Source organism: Rana temporaria, chromosome 4 (genome assembly GCF_905171775.1).
Source record: "Rana temporaria chromosome 4, aRanTem1.1, whole genome shotgun sequence".
Taxonomy (NCBI): Eukaryota; Metazoa; Chordata; class Amphibia; order Anura; family Ranidae; genus Rana; species Rana temporaria.
Window position 1 is genome coordinate 22,887,034 of NC_053492.1, and position 18,155 is coordinate 22,905,188.

At 48.2% G+C, this 18,155-nt stretch overlaps 1 protein-coding gene across 1 annotated transcript in view; it reads left to right on the forward strand.

Annotated features, from left to right (window-relative positions):
- The first annotated feature begins 4,809 nt into the window (after positions 1-4,809).
- LOC120936032 (altered inheritance of mitochondria protein 3-like) overlaps positions 4,810-18,155 on the forward strand; it is an 85,838-nt gene continuing 72,492 nt past the window's right edge. Inside the window, exon 1 of the mRNA XM_040348121.1 lies at positions 4,810-4,905. The gene's annotated coding sequence lies outside the window, so the exon portion shown is untranslated. The remainder of the gene's footprint in view (positions 4,906-18,155) is intronic.

Genomic DNA, 18,155 nt, shown 5'->3' on the forward strand with positions numbered 1-18,155 from the left:
GGAGGTAGAAAAGAACAGTCAAAAGACCTGCGTAACAAAGTAATGAAACTTTACAAAAATGCAAAAGGATATAAAAAGATATCCAAAGCCTTGACTATGTCAGTCAGTACTGTTCAATCACTTATTAAGAAGTTGAAAATTCGGGCTCTTTTGATACCAAGTTAAGGCCAGGTAGACCAAGAAAGATTGCAGCCACAACTAGCGGAAGAACTGCTCAGGATACAAAGAAAACCCCACAGGTAACCTCAGGAGTAGAGTTGAGCGGACACCTGGATGTTCGGGTTCGGGTCCGAACCTAAAAAAAAAAGTTCGGGTTCGGGAACCCGAACTCCGAAACTCATTGTAGTCAACGGGACACGGACTTTTAGAACCAGACCCTTTAGGTCTGGTATGGATATTAAGGGGAACCTCGCCGTCAATTAAAAAAAAAAAATGACGTGCGGTTCCCCCTAAATATCCATAACCAGACCCGTTATCCGAGCACGTTGACCTGGCCGGCCGCAGAAAAGAGGGGGGGACACACACCGTAGAATAAAGTCCTTTATTAATAAAAAAAAGAAAGAAAAAAACTCCAGCGGTGATAATCCACTCGTTCCCAAATTCCTGCTTCAACGTTGTCCTGATCCTGCGACGGCTGCGGGTGTTCTCCAGCGATGAGAAGATCCTGCGACGGCTGCGGGTGATCTCCAGCGATGAGAAGATCCTGCGACGGCCGGGTGATCTCCAGCGATGAGAAGATCCTGCGACGGCTGCGGGTGATCTCCAGCGATGAGAAGATCCTGCGATGGCTGCGGGTGATCTCCAGCGATGAGAAGATCCTGCGATGGCTGCGGGTGATCTCCAGCGATGAGAAGATCCTGCGACGGCTGCGGGTGATCTCCAGCGATGAGAAGATCCTGCGACGGCGGGTGATCTCCGCTCCAGCGATGAGAAGATCCTGCGATGGCTGCGGGTGATCTCCAGCGATGAGAAGATCCTGCGATGGCTGCGGGTGATCTCCAGCGATGAGAAGATCCTGCGACGGCTGCGGGTGATCTCCAGCGATGAGAAGATCCTGCGACGGCCGGGTGTTCTCCAGCTATGAGAAGATCCTGCGACGGCTGCGGGTGATCTCCAGCGATGAGAAGATCCTGCGACGGCCGGGTGTTCTCCAGCTATGAGAAGATCCTGCGACAGCTGCGGGTGATCTCCAGCGATGAGAAGATCCTGCGACGGCCGGGTGTTCTCCAGCTATGAGAAGATCCTGCGACGGCTGCGGGTGATCTCCAGCGATGAGAAGATCCTGCGACGGCCGGGTGATCTCCAGCGATGAGAAGATCCTGCGACGGCTGCGGGTGATCTCCAGCGATGAGAAGATCCTGCGACGGCCGGGTGATCTCCAGCGATGAGAAGATCCTGCGACGGCTGCGGGTGATCTCCAGCGATGAGAAGATCCTGCGACGGCTGCGGGTGATCTCCAGCGATGAGAAGATCCTGCGACGGCTGCGGGTGATCTCCAGCGATGAGAAGATCCTGCGACGGCCGGGTGATCTCCGCTCCAGCGATGAGAAGATCCATCCGGAGCGCAGCATCCCCGACCTCCTCTCATCGCTGGACACAGCCCAGCGAATGACGCGCTGGAGCTGTGACATTACTTATATAAAGGAGGCAGGGCCACCCGTCACGTGACCCCGCACCCTCTGACGTACCCTCTGCTACGTCACTGGGGAAGCCCATAGTCTTCCCTCTTCCTGCCAAATTGCCTGCCAAATACCGTGCGAGATAAAAAGTTGCAACAACTGCCATTTTATTCTCTAGGGTCTCTGCAAAAAAAATATATCATGTTTGGGGGTTCTATTTAATTTTCTAGCAACAAAAATTATGATTTTTACATGAAGAGGAGAAATGTCAGAATTGGCCTGGGTGGCAAATGGTTAAAGTGAAAGACCGCTGTGCAAATCCAGCGTGACATAGGGCCAAATCCTCAAAAGGGATACGACGGAGTAACTGCTGTTACTCCGTCGTATCCCTGTTCCTAACTATGGAACTGATCCACAGAATCAGTTTTCCATAGTTAGGGAGAAGATCCGGCATGTGTAAGGGACTTACACTGTCGGATCTTAGGATACAGTAACGCATCCGCCGCTGGGGGCATTTCGTGTCGAAATGCCGCCTCGGGTATGCAAATTAGGACTTACGGAGATCCACAAAGCTTTTCAGCTTCGTTTTTTCTCCGTAAGTTTTAGTTTGCATACGCAAAATTAGGGCTGCTTTTACAAGGTGTAAAGTTAGTACACCATGTAAAAGCAGACCCTTCTGTCTAGCGACGCGTTTTTTTTTCGAATTTGAATTTTTTTTTTCGCGCCGTATCTTTTTTTTTTCCCGACGCAACTTTATTGACCCGTCGCAATCCACAAAGCCTGGCGTAACGTAATTTCGCGCTATGCACGTCGGGAAAATGACGTCACGAGCATGCGCAGTATGGCCGGCGCGGGAGCGCGCCTCATTTAAATGGGAATCGCCCCCATGAAATGAGGAACGCCTTGCGCCGGCGGAATTTAAGTTACACGGCCAGAAATTTCTAGGTAAGTGCTTTGTGGATCGGGCACTTAGGTAGAAATTTTAAGGCAGTGTAACTTAAATTAGAATTTCGCCGTTACGCCGGGTCTTTGTGGATTTGGCCCATAACATATTGCAACAAGCGCCATTTATTTCTCTAGGATCTCTGCCTAAAAAAATTATATATACTATTTGGGGGGTTCTACGTAATTTTCTAGCAAAAAAAAAAAAAATGATTTTAACTTGTAAGCAACAAATGTCAGAAAAAAGGCGTGGTCTTCAAGTGGTTAAAGTGGAGGTCCGCCAAAATTTTTGTTTTTAAAAGCCAGCAGCTACAAATACTGCAGCTGCTGACTTTCGACCCCTTGCCGACTGCCGCATGCCGATTTACGTCGGCAGAATGTCAGGGGCAAGTAAATCGGTGTACCTGTACGTCCCTTTAAATTTGGCACTTAGCGGGCGTGTGCGTGCGCCCTATGCTGTGGGAGTGTGCCCCTCGAACAGAACGGGAGCAGTGATAACTGTCGTGTTGTAGAGAGACCAACCCCCCCCCCCACAGTTAGAATCACTCCCTAGGACACACTTAAACCCTTGATCGCCCCCCCAGTGGTTAACATCTTCCCTGCCAGTGTCATTTATACAGTAATTAGGGGCTATTTATAGCTCTGATCTCTATATAAATGACAATGGTCTCAAAATATAAGTGTCCGATGTGTCCGCCATAATGTCGCAATCCAGCTAAAAATCGCTGATCACCGCCATTACTAGTAAAACAAATTATAATAAAAATGCCATAAAACTATCCCCTATTTTGTAGACGCTATAACTTTTTGCGCAAACCAATCAATATACACTTATTGCGTTTTTTTTACCAAAAATATGTAGAAGAATACGTATCGGCCTAAACTGAGGAAAAAATTATTTTTTATATATTTTTTGGGGGATATTTATTATAGCAAAAAGTAAAAAATAATGGGCTAGATTCAGGTAGGGGCGCGCATTGTTACGGCGGCGCAGCGCATCGTATTTACGCTACACCGCCGTAAGTTAGAGAGGCAAGTGCTGTATTCGCAAAGAACTTGCCTCCTAAGTTACGGCGGCGTAGGGTAAATGGGGCCGGCGTAAGCACGCGTAATTCAAATGAGGATGAGGGGGCGTGTTTTATGTTAATTCTTGGTGACCCGACGTGATTGACGTTTTTCCCGAACGTCCGTGGAATTTCCCAGTGTGCATTGCTCCAAAGTACGCCGCAAGGACGTCATTGGTTTTGACGTGAACGTAAATTACGTCCAGCCCCATTCACAGACGAGTTACGCAAACAACGTACATTTTTCAAATTTCGACGCGGGAACGATGGCCATACTTAACATTGCTTGCGCCTCCTAATAGCAGGAGTAACCTTACGCCGAAAAAACCTAACGTAAACGGCGTAAAAAAATAGCGCCAGGCGTACGTAAATTTGTGAATCGGCTTATCTAGGTCATTTGCATATTCTACCCTGAAAACGACGGAAGCGCCACCTAAAATATGCACCCTAAGATACGACGGCGTAAGAGACTTACGCCAGTCGGATCTTAGGCTAATGTCGACGTATCTTGCTTTCTGAATACAGAAAAAAGATACGCCGGCGCAGCTTTGAATTTACGCTGCGTATCTATAGATACGCCGGCGTAATTCAATGCTGAATCTGGCCCAATGCTTTTTTTTTTTAATTGTCGCTCTTTTTTTGTTTATAGCGCAAAAAATAAAAGCCGCAGAGGTGATCAAATACCACCAAAAGAAAGCTCTATTTGTGGGGAAAAAAAGGACGCCAATTTTGTTTGGGAGCCACGTCGCACGACCGCGCAATTGTCAGTTAAAGCGACGCAGTGCCGAATCGCAAAAAATGCTTTGGTCCAGGAAGGGGGTAAATTCTTCCGGGGGCTGAAGTGTTTAAAGCGATTCGGACTCACCTGCCTTTCATTATCCTCAGGTAGGTCCACCTTGTATTGTTGTAGCACCTGAATTATAATGACATTGAATACTAATACATACAAGTTCCTACCTGCTTGTGATATTGTCCACTTTTATTGCTTTTGTTTAGTATTCATTGCTGCCTTTACATTGTGTGTTGTGTCTCTATATTACAGCTATTGACCTGCATTTCCTCTTGGCTCCGACGGCTCCGCACCGCCTGCATGTAGTTGGCTCTTTTATCCTTGACACGGAATGAGGAAGAGACAAGAAAATAGCGAGCAAAGGTTAGAGCTTTTCACAGGTGAGCTCCGGCGTGCAAGGAGTGAGATGTCCGGACTGCTCCGGGGACAGGGCTGCGTGACATCGGCGGGGACCCAGGCAGGCCGCGGAACAGACGACACCCCTTCCCAAGTGAGTTCTGACATCTTAACCCCTTTAAGTTCTGCTATCAGTTATGACAGAGGAAATCTGCATCTTGGCTGAACAACTGCTGATTTAGTTATTGTCCTTTAAATCAGGGGGCTCTCAAACTGGTGGCCCTCCAGCTGTTGCAAAACTACAAGTCCCATGGAGCATTGCAAGGCTGACAGTTACAAGCAAAGGCAAAGGCATGATGGGACTTGTAGTTTTACAACAGCTTAAGGGCCGCCAGTTTGAGATTGCTGCTTTAAAAATGATAGGTGCCGCTAAGTCACACGGATCTGATAGGCTTCTGAAAGTGCTTTACAAAACTCAAAATCTAAAATATTTGGCCCAGATTCTCGTAGATGGGCGTAAAACTCCGCGGGCGTAACGTATCTCATTTACGTTACGCCGCCGCAAGTTTTGCAGGCAAGTGCTTTATTCACAAAGAACTTGCCTGTAAAGTTGCGGCGACGTAGCGTAAATCACCCGGTGCAAGCCCGCCTAATTCAAATTAGCCGGGTAGGGGGCGTGTAGCATTTAAATTAAGCGCGTTCCCGCTCCGAACGTACTGCGCATGCGCTGTCTGAAAAATATCCCAGGGTGCATTGCTCCAAATGACGTCGCAAAGAACGTCATTGGTTTCGACGTGGCGCCCCATTCACGGACGACTTACGCAAACGGCGTAAGGGGGCGTGGAGCATTTAAATTAAGCGCGTTCCCGCTCCGAACGTACAGCGCATGCGCCGTCTGAAAAATATCCCAGGGTGCATTGCTCCAAATGACGTCGCAAGGACGTCATTGGTTTCGACGTGACGCCCCATTCACGGACGACTTACGCAAACGGCGTAAATTTACAGATTTCGACGCGGGAACGACGGCCATACTTAACATTGGTTGCCCCTCATATAGCAGGGGCAACTTGACGCCGCGCAAACCTAACGTAAACGTCGTAACTTCACTGCGCCGACCGCGCGTACGTTTGGGAATGCGCGTATTTAGCTGATTTGCTTACTCGACGGGGAAAACGACGGAGGCGAAACCTAGCGGCAAAAAAAAAAATTCCATTTAAGATCCGACGGTGTGAGAGCCTTATGCCTGTCGGATCTAATGGATATCTATGCGTAACTGATTCTAAGAATCAGTTGCATAGATACGACGGCCCAGATTAGGACTTACGACGGCGTACATTGCGTTGCGCTGTCGTAAGCCCTTTCAGAATCTGGGCCTTTGTTCGTAACTAGAAACTTCAGGGCCCCGGTGCAAGAAATCATGAAGGCCCCCCCCCCCCCCGAAAAAGCATAATTGTTATACTTTTTTTGAGGGGTGTAGGGGGGGGCATCAGTGGTGGTGGTGTTGAAGGGGGTGGCAGCGGTGGTCAGCTGACTTTCTTTTTCAGTGACCTCCCTCGCCTCCCCACATTCTCTCTGGATAGGGGCAGGGCGGTCCACTTTCTCAGCTCTGCCTTCTCTCCCCTCATCCTCAACAGTATCAACGGACGAACCCCCCTCCTCCCGCGGCGGAGCTAACTGGTGGGGCGTTCACACTGGCAGATGGACGGGCGGGGTTCCGCGGCACCTCACACTGGCAGACAGGTGAAGGGGGGCCCCCCTAAAGTAGCGGAACTGCGGGGCCCAGTCGCAAATTGCGACTGCCGCGACCATGATAATTCCGCCACTGCGTAATCCAGTCTTTAGATATGGTGGCTGCATTCATTTTCTTCTGCTTCAGGTTTCGCTTTTTTCTTTATTATCACCTCAGGATCCTGCCAGTAACCCACTTCCTGTCCCAGGGTGACAACACTCACTCTACTGTATCTATGGAGAGGCAGCGTTGTCACCCAATCACAGGACTACACACCACCTTCTATACACCTTTAGCCCTCATTCACACCTAGGCGACAAAACGCCTGAAGCGCGACGCCCGTGCTGCTGGAGGGGAGAATTTCCATTGATGTCTATGAGATGGTTCACATCTCATAGACGCCGTACGCCTGCCGCCTGAAAACAAGTCCCGGACACTTTTTTTCAGGCGGCATTGGCGTTCGGCCATAGACATCAATGTAAATTCTTTGTGAAAAAAAAAGTTAACTAATTGCGGCAAAATACGCCGCGTACGCGGCGTTACAATGTGAATGGAGCCTAAGGCCCCATACACACGATAGAATCCATCCGCTGAAAAATCCCAGCGAATGGGTTTCAGCGGATAGATCCTATGGTGGGATGGATTCCAGCAGATCGAATATTCGCTGACATGCTAAACAAATCTATCCGCTGGAATCCATCCCAACGGATGGATCCGCTGGTCTGTATAGACTCACCGGATCCATCCGTCCGAAGGGATCCCCCGCATGCGTCGTAATGATTCGACGCATGCGTGGAATTCCTTATATGACAGCGTCGCGCACGTCGCCGTGTCATAATCGCGGCGACGGCGCGACACGTCATCGCCAGAAGATTTCGGCGCGGATTTCAATGCGATGGTGAGTACACTCCATCGCAGAGAAATCCGCTGAAATCCTCGAGAGGATTTATCCGCGGAAACGATCCGCTGGACCGTATTCGCGGATAAATCCTCTCGTGTGTACGGGGCCTTAGGCTCCATTCACACTAATGCATTTTTTGATGCATTTTGCAGAAATGCAGGGACATTTTTTAACATGGTTTCCTATGGAACATCTTCACATCAAGGCTTTTTTGTGCCTCTGCGTTTTTTGGAAGGGTTGGGGACTTTTTTTCCCGCAAAAAAGCAGCGTTTTGCATGTAATAGAATTCAATGGACCCGCATCCAAAACGCAAGTACTGCGTTGTTACCGTGATTTTGCCACGATTCGCGGTTTGTGTTTTTCTTTTAACCTGTTTATAGCTAGTTGTTAAAGAAAGTGTAAAAAAAAAAAAAAATTGCCAGCTAAAAAAAAAAAAGAATTATAAAAAAAAAAAAGAAAAAACGCAAATCGCGGTAAAAACATGTGTCGAAATACACAGCAAGCATTGATTGGCCAAGCATGCGGGCCAATCATCAGCCAGCAATGCAGTGAATTATGGGCCGTGACGCGGCACTCAAATTTGTCGCGAACGGCCCGTAACGTTCGTATTTCGACGAAATGTCAAACATACGATGTTCGAGTCGAACGTGAGTTTGACTCAAACACGAAGCTCATCCCTAGTGGTGGCCACGGAGGCCGTGGATAGATTCATGCTATGCATGAATCTATTCATTATTCATATAGGGGGTGGTGAGGATAGAGGGGGCGGCGCACTAATGGACGGGCCGCCACTGCCCGAATATGAAGGCCCACATGCTTTCACACGGGGGCGGTGCGTTTGCGGGACGTTAGAAAAAGTCCTGCAAGCAGCATCTTTGGGGCGGTTTGGGAACGCTTAATACACCGCTCCCAAAATGCCCTGCCCATTGAAATGTATAAATTGTTTTAGCGGACACCCTAAGGAATAAAATGGCGGTCATTGCACAGCAAATATTTTGGAAAAAAACCCACTTTAATTAATTTTAATGCAGATAAGCCAATTTGGTAAAATATAAAAGATGATGTTATGCCGAGTAAACAAATACCTAACATGTCACACTTTAAAATTGCGCACTTGTGGAATGGCGCCAAACTACTTAGGCGACGCTTTAATTTTTTTTATAGTTTTTACCAGTTTAGAGTTACAGAGGAGGTCTGGTGCTAGAATTATTGCTCTCGCTCTAACAATCCCAGCAATACCTCACATATGCGGTCGCAACTTACATATGCGTTTATTTCTGCAAGCACGAGGGGGCAAAGTTGCTTTAAAAAAATATATTTTTTTAATTGTTTTGTTTATTTTTTTATTTTTACACTTTCCCTTTATTTATTTTTTCATTTTTTGATCACTTTTATTCCTGTTACAAGTAATGTAAACATCCCTTGTAATTAGGAATATGCATGACATGTCCTCTTTATGGAGATATCCTGGGCCTATAAGTCCCCACATCTCTCCTCTATGCTGGAAGGCCTGAGATAAAAAATAAATAAATCAATCTTAGGCTTTCCAGAATAAAAATGTCAGTGCCAGCGCCATAAGTGACATCATGACTCCAACGAGGGTCAAATGGATGGCCGTAGACCACCCTGTCAACCCAGGGGGAGTGGTTAATATTTTGCCTTTGGGATTATGAAAGTATTCTGAATCTTATTTTGATCTCTATTACAACTGGGGAGGTGTTTTGTAGTTTACGGAAGACAGCTGGCAAGGCTGATAGTATTTGCGTTTAGTGGGCGTAAATCGCCGCAATTCCAAATACATAGGCCCAGATTCAGAGAGCAATTGCGTCTGCGTAACCATAGATTTAAAGTCCCGCACTTGTTTCTCTTTTCTATACCTGGAGGAAAACAGAGGGCCAGATCCACAAAAACCTGGCGTAACTTAAAAAATCCCATTTAAGTTACACTGCCTTAAAGTTTCTACCTAAGTGCCCGATCCACAAAGCACTTATCTAGAAATTTCAGGCTGTGTAACTAAAATTCCGCCGGCGCAAGGCGTTCCTATTCAAATGGGGCGAGTCCCATTTAAATGAGGCGCGCTCCCGCGCCGGCCGTACTGCGCATGCGCGAAGTTACGTTACGCCGAGTTTTGAGGATCGCGACGGCTTAAAAAAGTTGCGTCGGGAAAAAAAAAAAATGACAGCGGCATGCATTCCTGAGGGAGAACTCCATGCCAATTTTCAAAGAAAAAACCGGCATGGGTTCCCCCCCCAGGAGCATACCAGGCCCTTAGGTCTGGCATGGGTTGTAAGGAGACCCCCCCACGCCGAAAAATTGACGTAGGGGGTCCCCCTACAATCCATACCAGACCCGTATCCAAAGCACGCTACCCGGCCGGTCAGGAATGGGAGTGGGGACGAGCAAGCGCCCCCCCCCTCCTGAGCCGTGCCAGGCCGCATGCCCTCAACATGGGGGGGTTGGGTGCTCTGGGGCAGGGGGGCGCACTGCGGGCCCCCCCACCCCAGAGCACCCTGTCCCCATGTTGATGAGGACAGGACCTCTTCCCGACAACCCTTGCCATTGGTTGTCGGGGTCTGCGGGCGGGGGCTTATCGGAATCTGGGAGTCCCCTCAAATAAGGGGGCCCCCAGATACCGGCCCCCCACCCTAAGTGAATGGATATGGGGTACATCGTACCCCTATCCATTCACCTGTAGGCAAAAAGTTACTTAGTAAACACACAACACAAGGCTTTTTAAAATATTTTATTATTCTGCTCCGGATGCCCCCCCTGTCTTCGTTATTAGCTCAATTAGCAGGGGGGGCTTCTTCTTCCGCTCTCCGGGGGTCTTCCACTCTCCGGGGGTCTTCCGCTCTCCGGGGGTCTTCTCCGCTCTCCGGGGGGGGCTTCTCCGGACTCCGGGGGGCTTCTTCCATCTTCTCCCCTCTTCCGCTCTTGACTCGGCGAACCCCGGTTCTTCTGCAGCTCTCCGGTGCCTTCTTCTTCAGCGCTGGCTGCCTGCTATGTTTGTGTGTTAGCTCGATTTCAAACAGGCAGCCAGCGCGGTCTTCTGTGGCGTCAGGGTCTTCTCTTCCTTTCTTCCGATGTTGCCTCGTCGCCTGTTGTCGCTGTAATGATGGAAGCGCGCCTTGCATCCCATTTATATAGGCATCACCGTCCCATCATGCTCCGGTAGGTACCCACGTGGTGGGTGCACGTGGGTAGGCACCCACCACGTGGGTACCTACCGGAGCATGATGGGACGGTGATGCCTATATAAATGTGATGCAAGGCGCGCTTCCATCATTACAGCGACAACAGGCGACGAGACAACATCGGAAGAACAGAAGACCAGAAGACCCTGACGTCACAGAAGACCGCGCCGGCTGCCTGTTAGAAATTGAGCTAACACACAAACATAGCAGGCAGCCAGCGCTGAAGAAGAAGGCACCGGACATCTGCAGAAGAACCGGTGTTCGCCGAGTCAAGAGCGGAAGAGGGGAGAAGATGGAAGAAGCCCCCCGGAGTCCGGAGAAGCCCCCCCGGAGAGCGGAGAAGACCCCCGGAGAGCGGAGAAGACCCCCGGAGAGCGGAAGAAGAAGCCCCCCCTGCTAATTGAGCTAATAACGAAGACAGGGGGGGCATCCGGAGCAGAATAATAAAATATTTTAAAAAGCCTTGTGTTGTGTGTTTATTAACTTTTACTTTTTGCCTACAGGTGAATGGATAGGGGTACGATGTACCCCATATCCATTCACTTAGGGTGGGGGGCCGGTATCTGGGGGCCCCCTTATTAAAGGGGACTCCCAGATTCCGATAAGCCTCCGCCCGCAGACCCCGACAACCAATGGCAAGGGTTGTCGGGAAGAGGTCCTGTCCTCATCAACATGGGGACAGGGTGCTCTGGGGTGGGGGGGCCCGTAGTGCGCCCCCCTGCCCCAGAGCACCCAACCCCCCCATGTTGAGGGCATGCGGCCTGGCACGGCTCAGGAGGGGGGGGGGGGCGCTCGCTCGTCCCCACTCCCATTCCTGACCGGCCGGGTAGCGTGCTTTGGATACGGGTCTGGTATGGATTGTAGGGGGACCCCCTACGTCGATTTTTCGGCGTAGGGGGGGTCCCCTTACAACCCATACCAGACCTAAGGGCCTGGTATGCTCCTGGGGGGGAACCCATGCCGGTTTTGTTTTTACAAATTGCCGTGGAGTTCTCCCTCGGGAAAGCATACCAAATGCCGTCGCTGGAATGGGCTTTTACAAGGTGTGACTAGTTTACACTTTGTAGAACGAGCCCTAATTTTACACTTGCAAAATAACACTTACGGCGCAAAAAGGAAGCTGGAAAGCTTTGTGGATCGCCTTAAGTGCTAATTTGCATACTAGAAACGGCATTTCGACTTGAAATGCCCCCAGCGGCGGATGCGGTACTACTGCATCCTAAGATTCGGCAGTGTAATTCAATTACACATGCCGGATCTTCTGCCTAACTTTGGAAAAAGCCTTTTGAGGATCGTTTCCAAAGTTACACACAGACTGAACAGCACTTAAGTCGGAGTATCTCTTTTGTGGATCTGGCCCAGAGTTCCTTGTTTCTGCTTAGAAACACAAGATCTCCATCTTCCCCTCTCACTGAACAGCGGTCTGCCTTGGTTACATAGGCAGACCGTCTTTCTGCCTCTCCAGAGAACGATCTGCTGTTCCATTCACATCGACAGTGGGTCGCCTGTGCCCCAGACCCTTTGCATGAATTCATGTACAGGTACATGATTTCGTGCAGCCGGGCCACCCTGCCACAGTATATACGTGGTAGGTGGTCCGGAAGCAGTTAAACTGTTTGTTTTTTTTTGTCACTTTTGCCGGCACATGTAGCAAGAAAGAAAAAAAAAGTAATTATTTTTTTTTTTAAATGTGTAGTAGTAGGCAAGTGTAGTGGCATCCCTCTAAAAGGCATTTAAAAAATTGCATAGCGTCTCCCAAAAATGCATAAAAAATTGTAGAGTCACCCCAAATTATATCAGAAAAACTATGTAGAGTCACCCCAAAACGCATACAAATTTTGTAGCACCCCCCCCCCCCAAATGCATTAAAAAAATGCCTAGAATCCCCCCAAAATGCATTAAAAAATTGCCTAGAATCCCCCCAAAATGCATAAAAAAATGCCTAGAGTCCCCCCAAAATACATGCCAGACCCTTATTCCAAGCATGCAGCTTGGCTAACCTGAACCATACCAGGCTACACGCCCTCAACATGGGAACTTTTCCAAGGGAAACCTCCTGGCAAAGCATCTTGTCTTCATGTTGATGAGGACAAGGGCCTCTTCCCCACAACCCTGGCTGGTGGTTGTGGTGGTCTGCAGGTAGGGGGCTTATTGGAATATGAAAATCTTGAAAAAAACATGAGGTCCCCTAAAAAAATCATACCAGACCTTTATTCCAAGCATGCAGCTTGGCTGACCTGAACCATACCAGACCACATGCCCTCAGCATGAAGGGGGTACCTCACCAGGGGAAACTGCAATATAGTGTACTAAGATGATAGTTACCAAATCACTTTGCAAAGTAGGGGAAGTCAACTGTTTGTGACAAAGCAATGTGAGAAATGTGAAGAATCCCAGGTATGTGAAATGAAATGTCCAACATTTTTATAGACGGGACTCATCCCCCATGTGTTTTCTGGGACAGGTACAACCAGACAGACCAGACTCACCTGAAGGGTCCTGTAAAAATTCTACATCTCCAGGAAATACAATGTTTTCATCTTTTAGCCAGGGAATGTATCGGTGTAAAATTTCCGCTGTCTGGTGGATACAAAGGAGAAGAGGGGGAAATTCTAAAAGAATTCCCGGCTACACAATACTGCCAGTCAACATAGCAATTGCCTCAATGAAACTCCTCAAACAGGGGACCTACCTAAAACTGAACATATTTATTTGTAAAAGAAATTGAAAACCATTTATTATTTTCCTTCCACTTCACAATTATGTGCCACTTTGTGTTGGCCTATCACATAAAATCCCAATAAAATACATTTATGTTTTTGGTTGTAACATGACAAAATTTGGAAAAAATTTCAAGGGGAATTAATACTTTTTCAAGGCACTATAGATTTTAAGGTTTTAAAGGACAGATGAGGCTTTTAATTTGGTACTCAGTTTTTTTTTATTTATTTTTTAATAATGTAATTGCATATAACAATTACATTATAAAATAGATAGCACTGCAGCAGATCCCACCACAGCCTGTAGGTGGAAGGCTAATTTTGATAATAATGCCTCCAGTCTGTGACTAATATATATAATAAGTGATTTGGCTCCTATTTATTTCAATGGGATAGGGATTCAACATGGGCGCATCAGATAAGGTCACTAGGGTTGTCCCGATACCGATACTAGTATCGGTTTCGGGACCGATTCCGAGTATTTGCGGGAGTACTACTCCCGCAAACACCCCCGATACCGAAATAGAATACTCCCCCCCCCGCCGCCGCCGCATCCCGCCACTACGCCGCATCCCGCCGCATCCCCGCTGCCACTTGGTTAATACGGGCGGGGAACATTACAGCATACATTTGAATAGCTGTAATGATTCGCGCCGTGTATAAACACTCCCCCTTGCTCGGGTGAACTGTCCAATGCCGAGCAAGGGGGAGTGTCTATACGCAGCGCGGCGCAAATCATTACAGCTATTCAAATGACAGCTGTGATGTTCCCCGCGCGTATTAAGCTGTCGGCGGCAGCGGGGATGCGGCGGGATGAAGGTAAGGGGGACATGGCTGCATATGGGAGATATGGCTGGATATGGGGGGGGACATGGCTGCAAATGGGGGACATGGCTGGATATGGGGGGAGACATGGCTGCATATGGGGGGACATGGCTGCATGGGGGGGGACATGGCTGGATATGGGGGGAGACATGGCTAGATATGGGGGGGAGACATGGCTGCAAATGGGGGACATGGCTGGATATGGGGGGAGACATGGCTGCATATGGGGGGACATGGCTGCATGGGGGGGACATGGCTGGATATGGGGGGGAGACACGGCTGGATATGGGGGTAAACATGGCTGCATATGGGGGACATGGCTGGATATGGGGGGGGGGGACATGGCTGGATATGGGGGGAGACATGGCTGGATATGGGGGGAGACATGGCTGGATATGGGGAGGACATGGCTGCATATGGGGGGACATGGCTGCATATGGGGGGACATGGCTGGATATGGGGGGGGACATGGCTGGATATGGGGGGGGGGACATGGCTGGATATGGGGGGGACATGACTGGATATGGGGGGGGGACATGGCTGGATATGGGGGGGACATGGCTGGATATGGGGAGACATGGCTGGATATGGGGGGGGACATGGCTGGATATGGGGGGGACATGGCTGGATATGGGGGGGACATGGCTGGATATGAGGGGGACATGGCTGCATTTGTGGGGGGACATGGCTGCATTTGGGGACAAATTTAAAAAAGTTTTGGTATTTGGTATCGGCGAGTACTTGAAAAAAAGTATCGGTACTCGTACTCAGTCCTAAAAAAGTGGTATCGGGACAACCCTAAAGGTCACTGAACCAGCCTTGAACTAATTTGTCTCTTTACTAAATGTCTGTAATAATATATACCATATCTCACAAAAGTAAGTACACTCCTCACATTTTTGTAAATATTTTATTCTATCTTTTCATGTGACAACACTGAAGAAATGACACTTTGCTACAATGTTGTGTAGTGAGTGTACAGCTTGTATAACAGTGTAAATTTACTGTCCCCTCAAAATAACCCAATACACAGCCATTAATGTCTAAACTGCTGGCAACAAAAGTGAGTACACCCCTAAGGGAAAATGTCAACATTTTGCCCAATTAGCCATTTTCCCTCCCCGGTGTCATGTGACTCGTTAGTGTTACAAGGTCTCAGGTGTGAATGGGGAGCAGGTGTGTTAAATTTGGGGTTATCGCTCTCACTCTCTCATGCTGGTCACTGGAAGTTCAACATTGCACCTCATAGCAAAGAACTCTCTGGGCATCTGAAAAAATGAATTGTTGCTCTACATAAAGATGGCCTAGGCTATAAGAAGATTGCCAAGACCCTGAAACTGAGCTGCAGCACGGTGGCCAAGACCATACAGTGGTATAACAGGACGGGTTCCACTCAGAACAGGCCTCGCCATGGTCCACCTAAGAAGTTGAGGTCACGTGGTCAGCGTCATATCCAGAGGTTGTCTTTGGGAAATAGACGTATGAGTGCTGCCAGTGTTGCTGCAGAGGTTGAAGGGGTGGGGGGTCAGCCTGTCAGAGCTCAGACCATACGCCGCACACTGCATCAAATTGGTCTGCTTTGTTGTCATCCCAGAAGGAAGCCTCTTCTAAAGATGATGCACAAGAAAGCCGCAAACAGTTTGCTGAAGACAAGCAGACTAAGGACATGGATTACTGGAACCATGTCCTGTGGTCTGAGGAGACCAAGATAAACTTATTTGGTGTCAGATGGTGTCAGGCGTGTGTGGCGGCAACCAGGTGAGGAGAACAAAGACAAGTGTGTCTTGCCTACAGTCAAGCATGGTGGTGGGAGTGTCATGGTCTGGGGCTGCATGAGTGCTGCCTGCAGTGGGGAGCTACAGGTCATTGAGAGAACCATGAATGTCAACATATACTGTGACATACTGAAGCAGAGCATGAGCCCCTCCCTTCAGAGACTGGGCCGCAGGGTAGTATTCCAACATGATAATGACCCCAAACACACCTCCAAGATGACCACTGCCTTCCTACAGAAGCTGAGGGTAAAGGTGATGGACTGGCCAAGCATTTCTCCAGACCTAAACCCTATTGATCATCTGTGGGACATCCTCAGACGGAAGGTGGAGGAACTCAAGGTCTCTAATATCCACCAGCTCTGTGATGTCATCATGGAGGAGGGGAAGAGGATTCCAGTGACAACTTCTGAAGCTCTTTTTGAGAGAGATTTTCTGGACATACTATGGAGACTGGCAATCTGTGCTTGGGGGTGCTTTGTGTGCGCCCTCTGGCTATGGGGCTTTATGACCACCTCAGCTCCCGGGAACGGACCACTTTTCTGGCCTTGGTCCCACACACACCGTCACTATCTAAGCACTCAGGGATGACGATATTGTCTCGTCCTATTGTACCTCTTTCAATATTAGGTTTAATCATATACTCTATCTTGTTTCTTGTAGATATTCTACAGCTTCCAACCATGGTTTTAGGTTACATTTTACCACTTGGGTTTAAGTTGAGGTTTAGTGTTAGGAATTAAATGGAGGGTTAGTGTTGGGGTTAGGTTGAAGTTTAATGTTAAAGTTTAGGTTGAGGTTTAACTTTAGGATTTAGGTAGAAATTTAGAGTAAGGGGTTAGGTTCAGGGTTAGCATTAGGGTTCAGCTTGATGTTTAACATTAGGGTTCATGTTGAGGTTTTATTGTTATATATTAGGTGGGGGATTATCATTAGGATTTAGTTTTAGATTTAGTGTTAGGGTTTAGGGTTATGCCCCGTACACACGATCGGATTTTCCATCGGGGAAAACCTTGGATGGTTTTTCCGACGGAATTTCGCTCAAGCTTGACTTGCATACACACGGTCACACAAAAGCTCTGTGAATTTTCGACTGTCAAGAACGAGGTGATGTAAAACACTACGACGAGCCAGGAAAATGAAGTTTAATGCTTCCAAGCACGCGTCAAATTGTTTCCGAGCATGCGTCGGAATTTTGCGCGTCGGAATTGCTACAGACGATCGGAACTTTCGATCGGAATTTTTTACGTCGGAAAAATTGAGAACCTGCTCTCAATCTTTTGTTGGTGGAAATTCCGACAGCAAAAGTCCGATGGAGCATACACACGGTCGGAATTTCTGACCAAAAGCTCACATCGGACTTTTGCTGGCAGAAATTCTGACTGTGTGTGTGCGGCATAAGGTTTAGTGTAAGGAGTTAGGCTGAGGTTTATCATTGAGGTTAGTGTTGGGGGTTAGGTTGAGGATTACTGTCAAGGTTTGGGTTGATGTTTAACATAAGAGGTTAAGGTTGAGGTTTAGAGTTAGAGATTAGGTTGAGCATTATCATTAGGATTTAGGCTTAGATTTAGTGTTAGGATTAGTTAGGTTGAGGATTACTGTTAAGGTTTGGGTTGATGTTTAACCTTAGGGTTTAGGTTGAGGTTTAGAGTTATGCCACTTATACACGGTCGGAATTTCTGATGGAAAAAGTCAGACGGAATTTTTTCATCGGATATTCCGACCATGTGTGTGCCCCATCAGATTTTTTCCATCGGAAATTCTGATGGACTTAGAAAGAGAACATGCTGGCCCAGATTCACGTACGACTTACGCATAAATTCTGCCAAGATACGAGCGGCATAAGTCTCCTACGCCGTCGTATCTTGGGGTGCATATTTACGCTGGCCGCAAGGGGCGCTTCCATTGATTTACGCGTTGTATATGCAAATGACCAAGAAACGGCTGATTCACGAACGTACTTGCGCCCGTCGCAGTAATCTACGCCGTTTACGTAAGGCGTACGTGCGTAAGTTTACCACTCATAAAGCAGGGGTAAGTCATGTTGAGGTATGGACGTCGGAACAGCCGTCGTATTTTACGTCGTTTACGTAAGTCGTACGTGAATGGGGCTGGGCGTAGGTTACGAATAAGCACTGATTTTGTGCGAAACGTCGGCTGTCCCCTGTTTCTGTTGCTGTGATCTGGTAATGCTTTTGCTGTTCATTTAATAAAAGACAACCTGTACGGTTTTTGGAGTGCGGCCATCCATCCTTCATTCAAC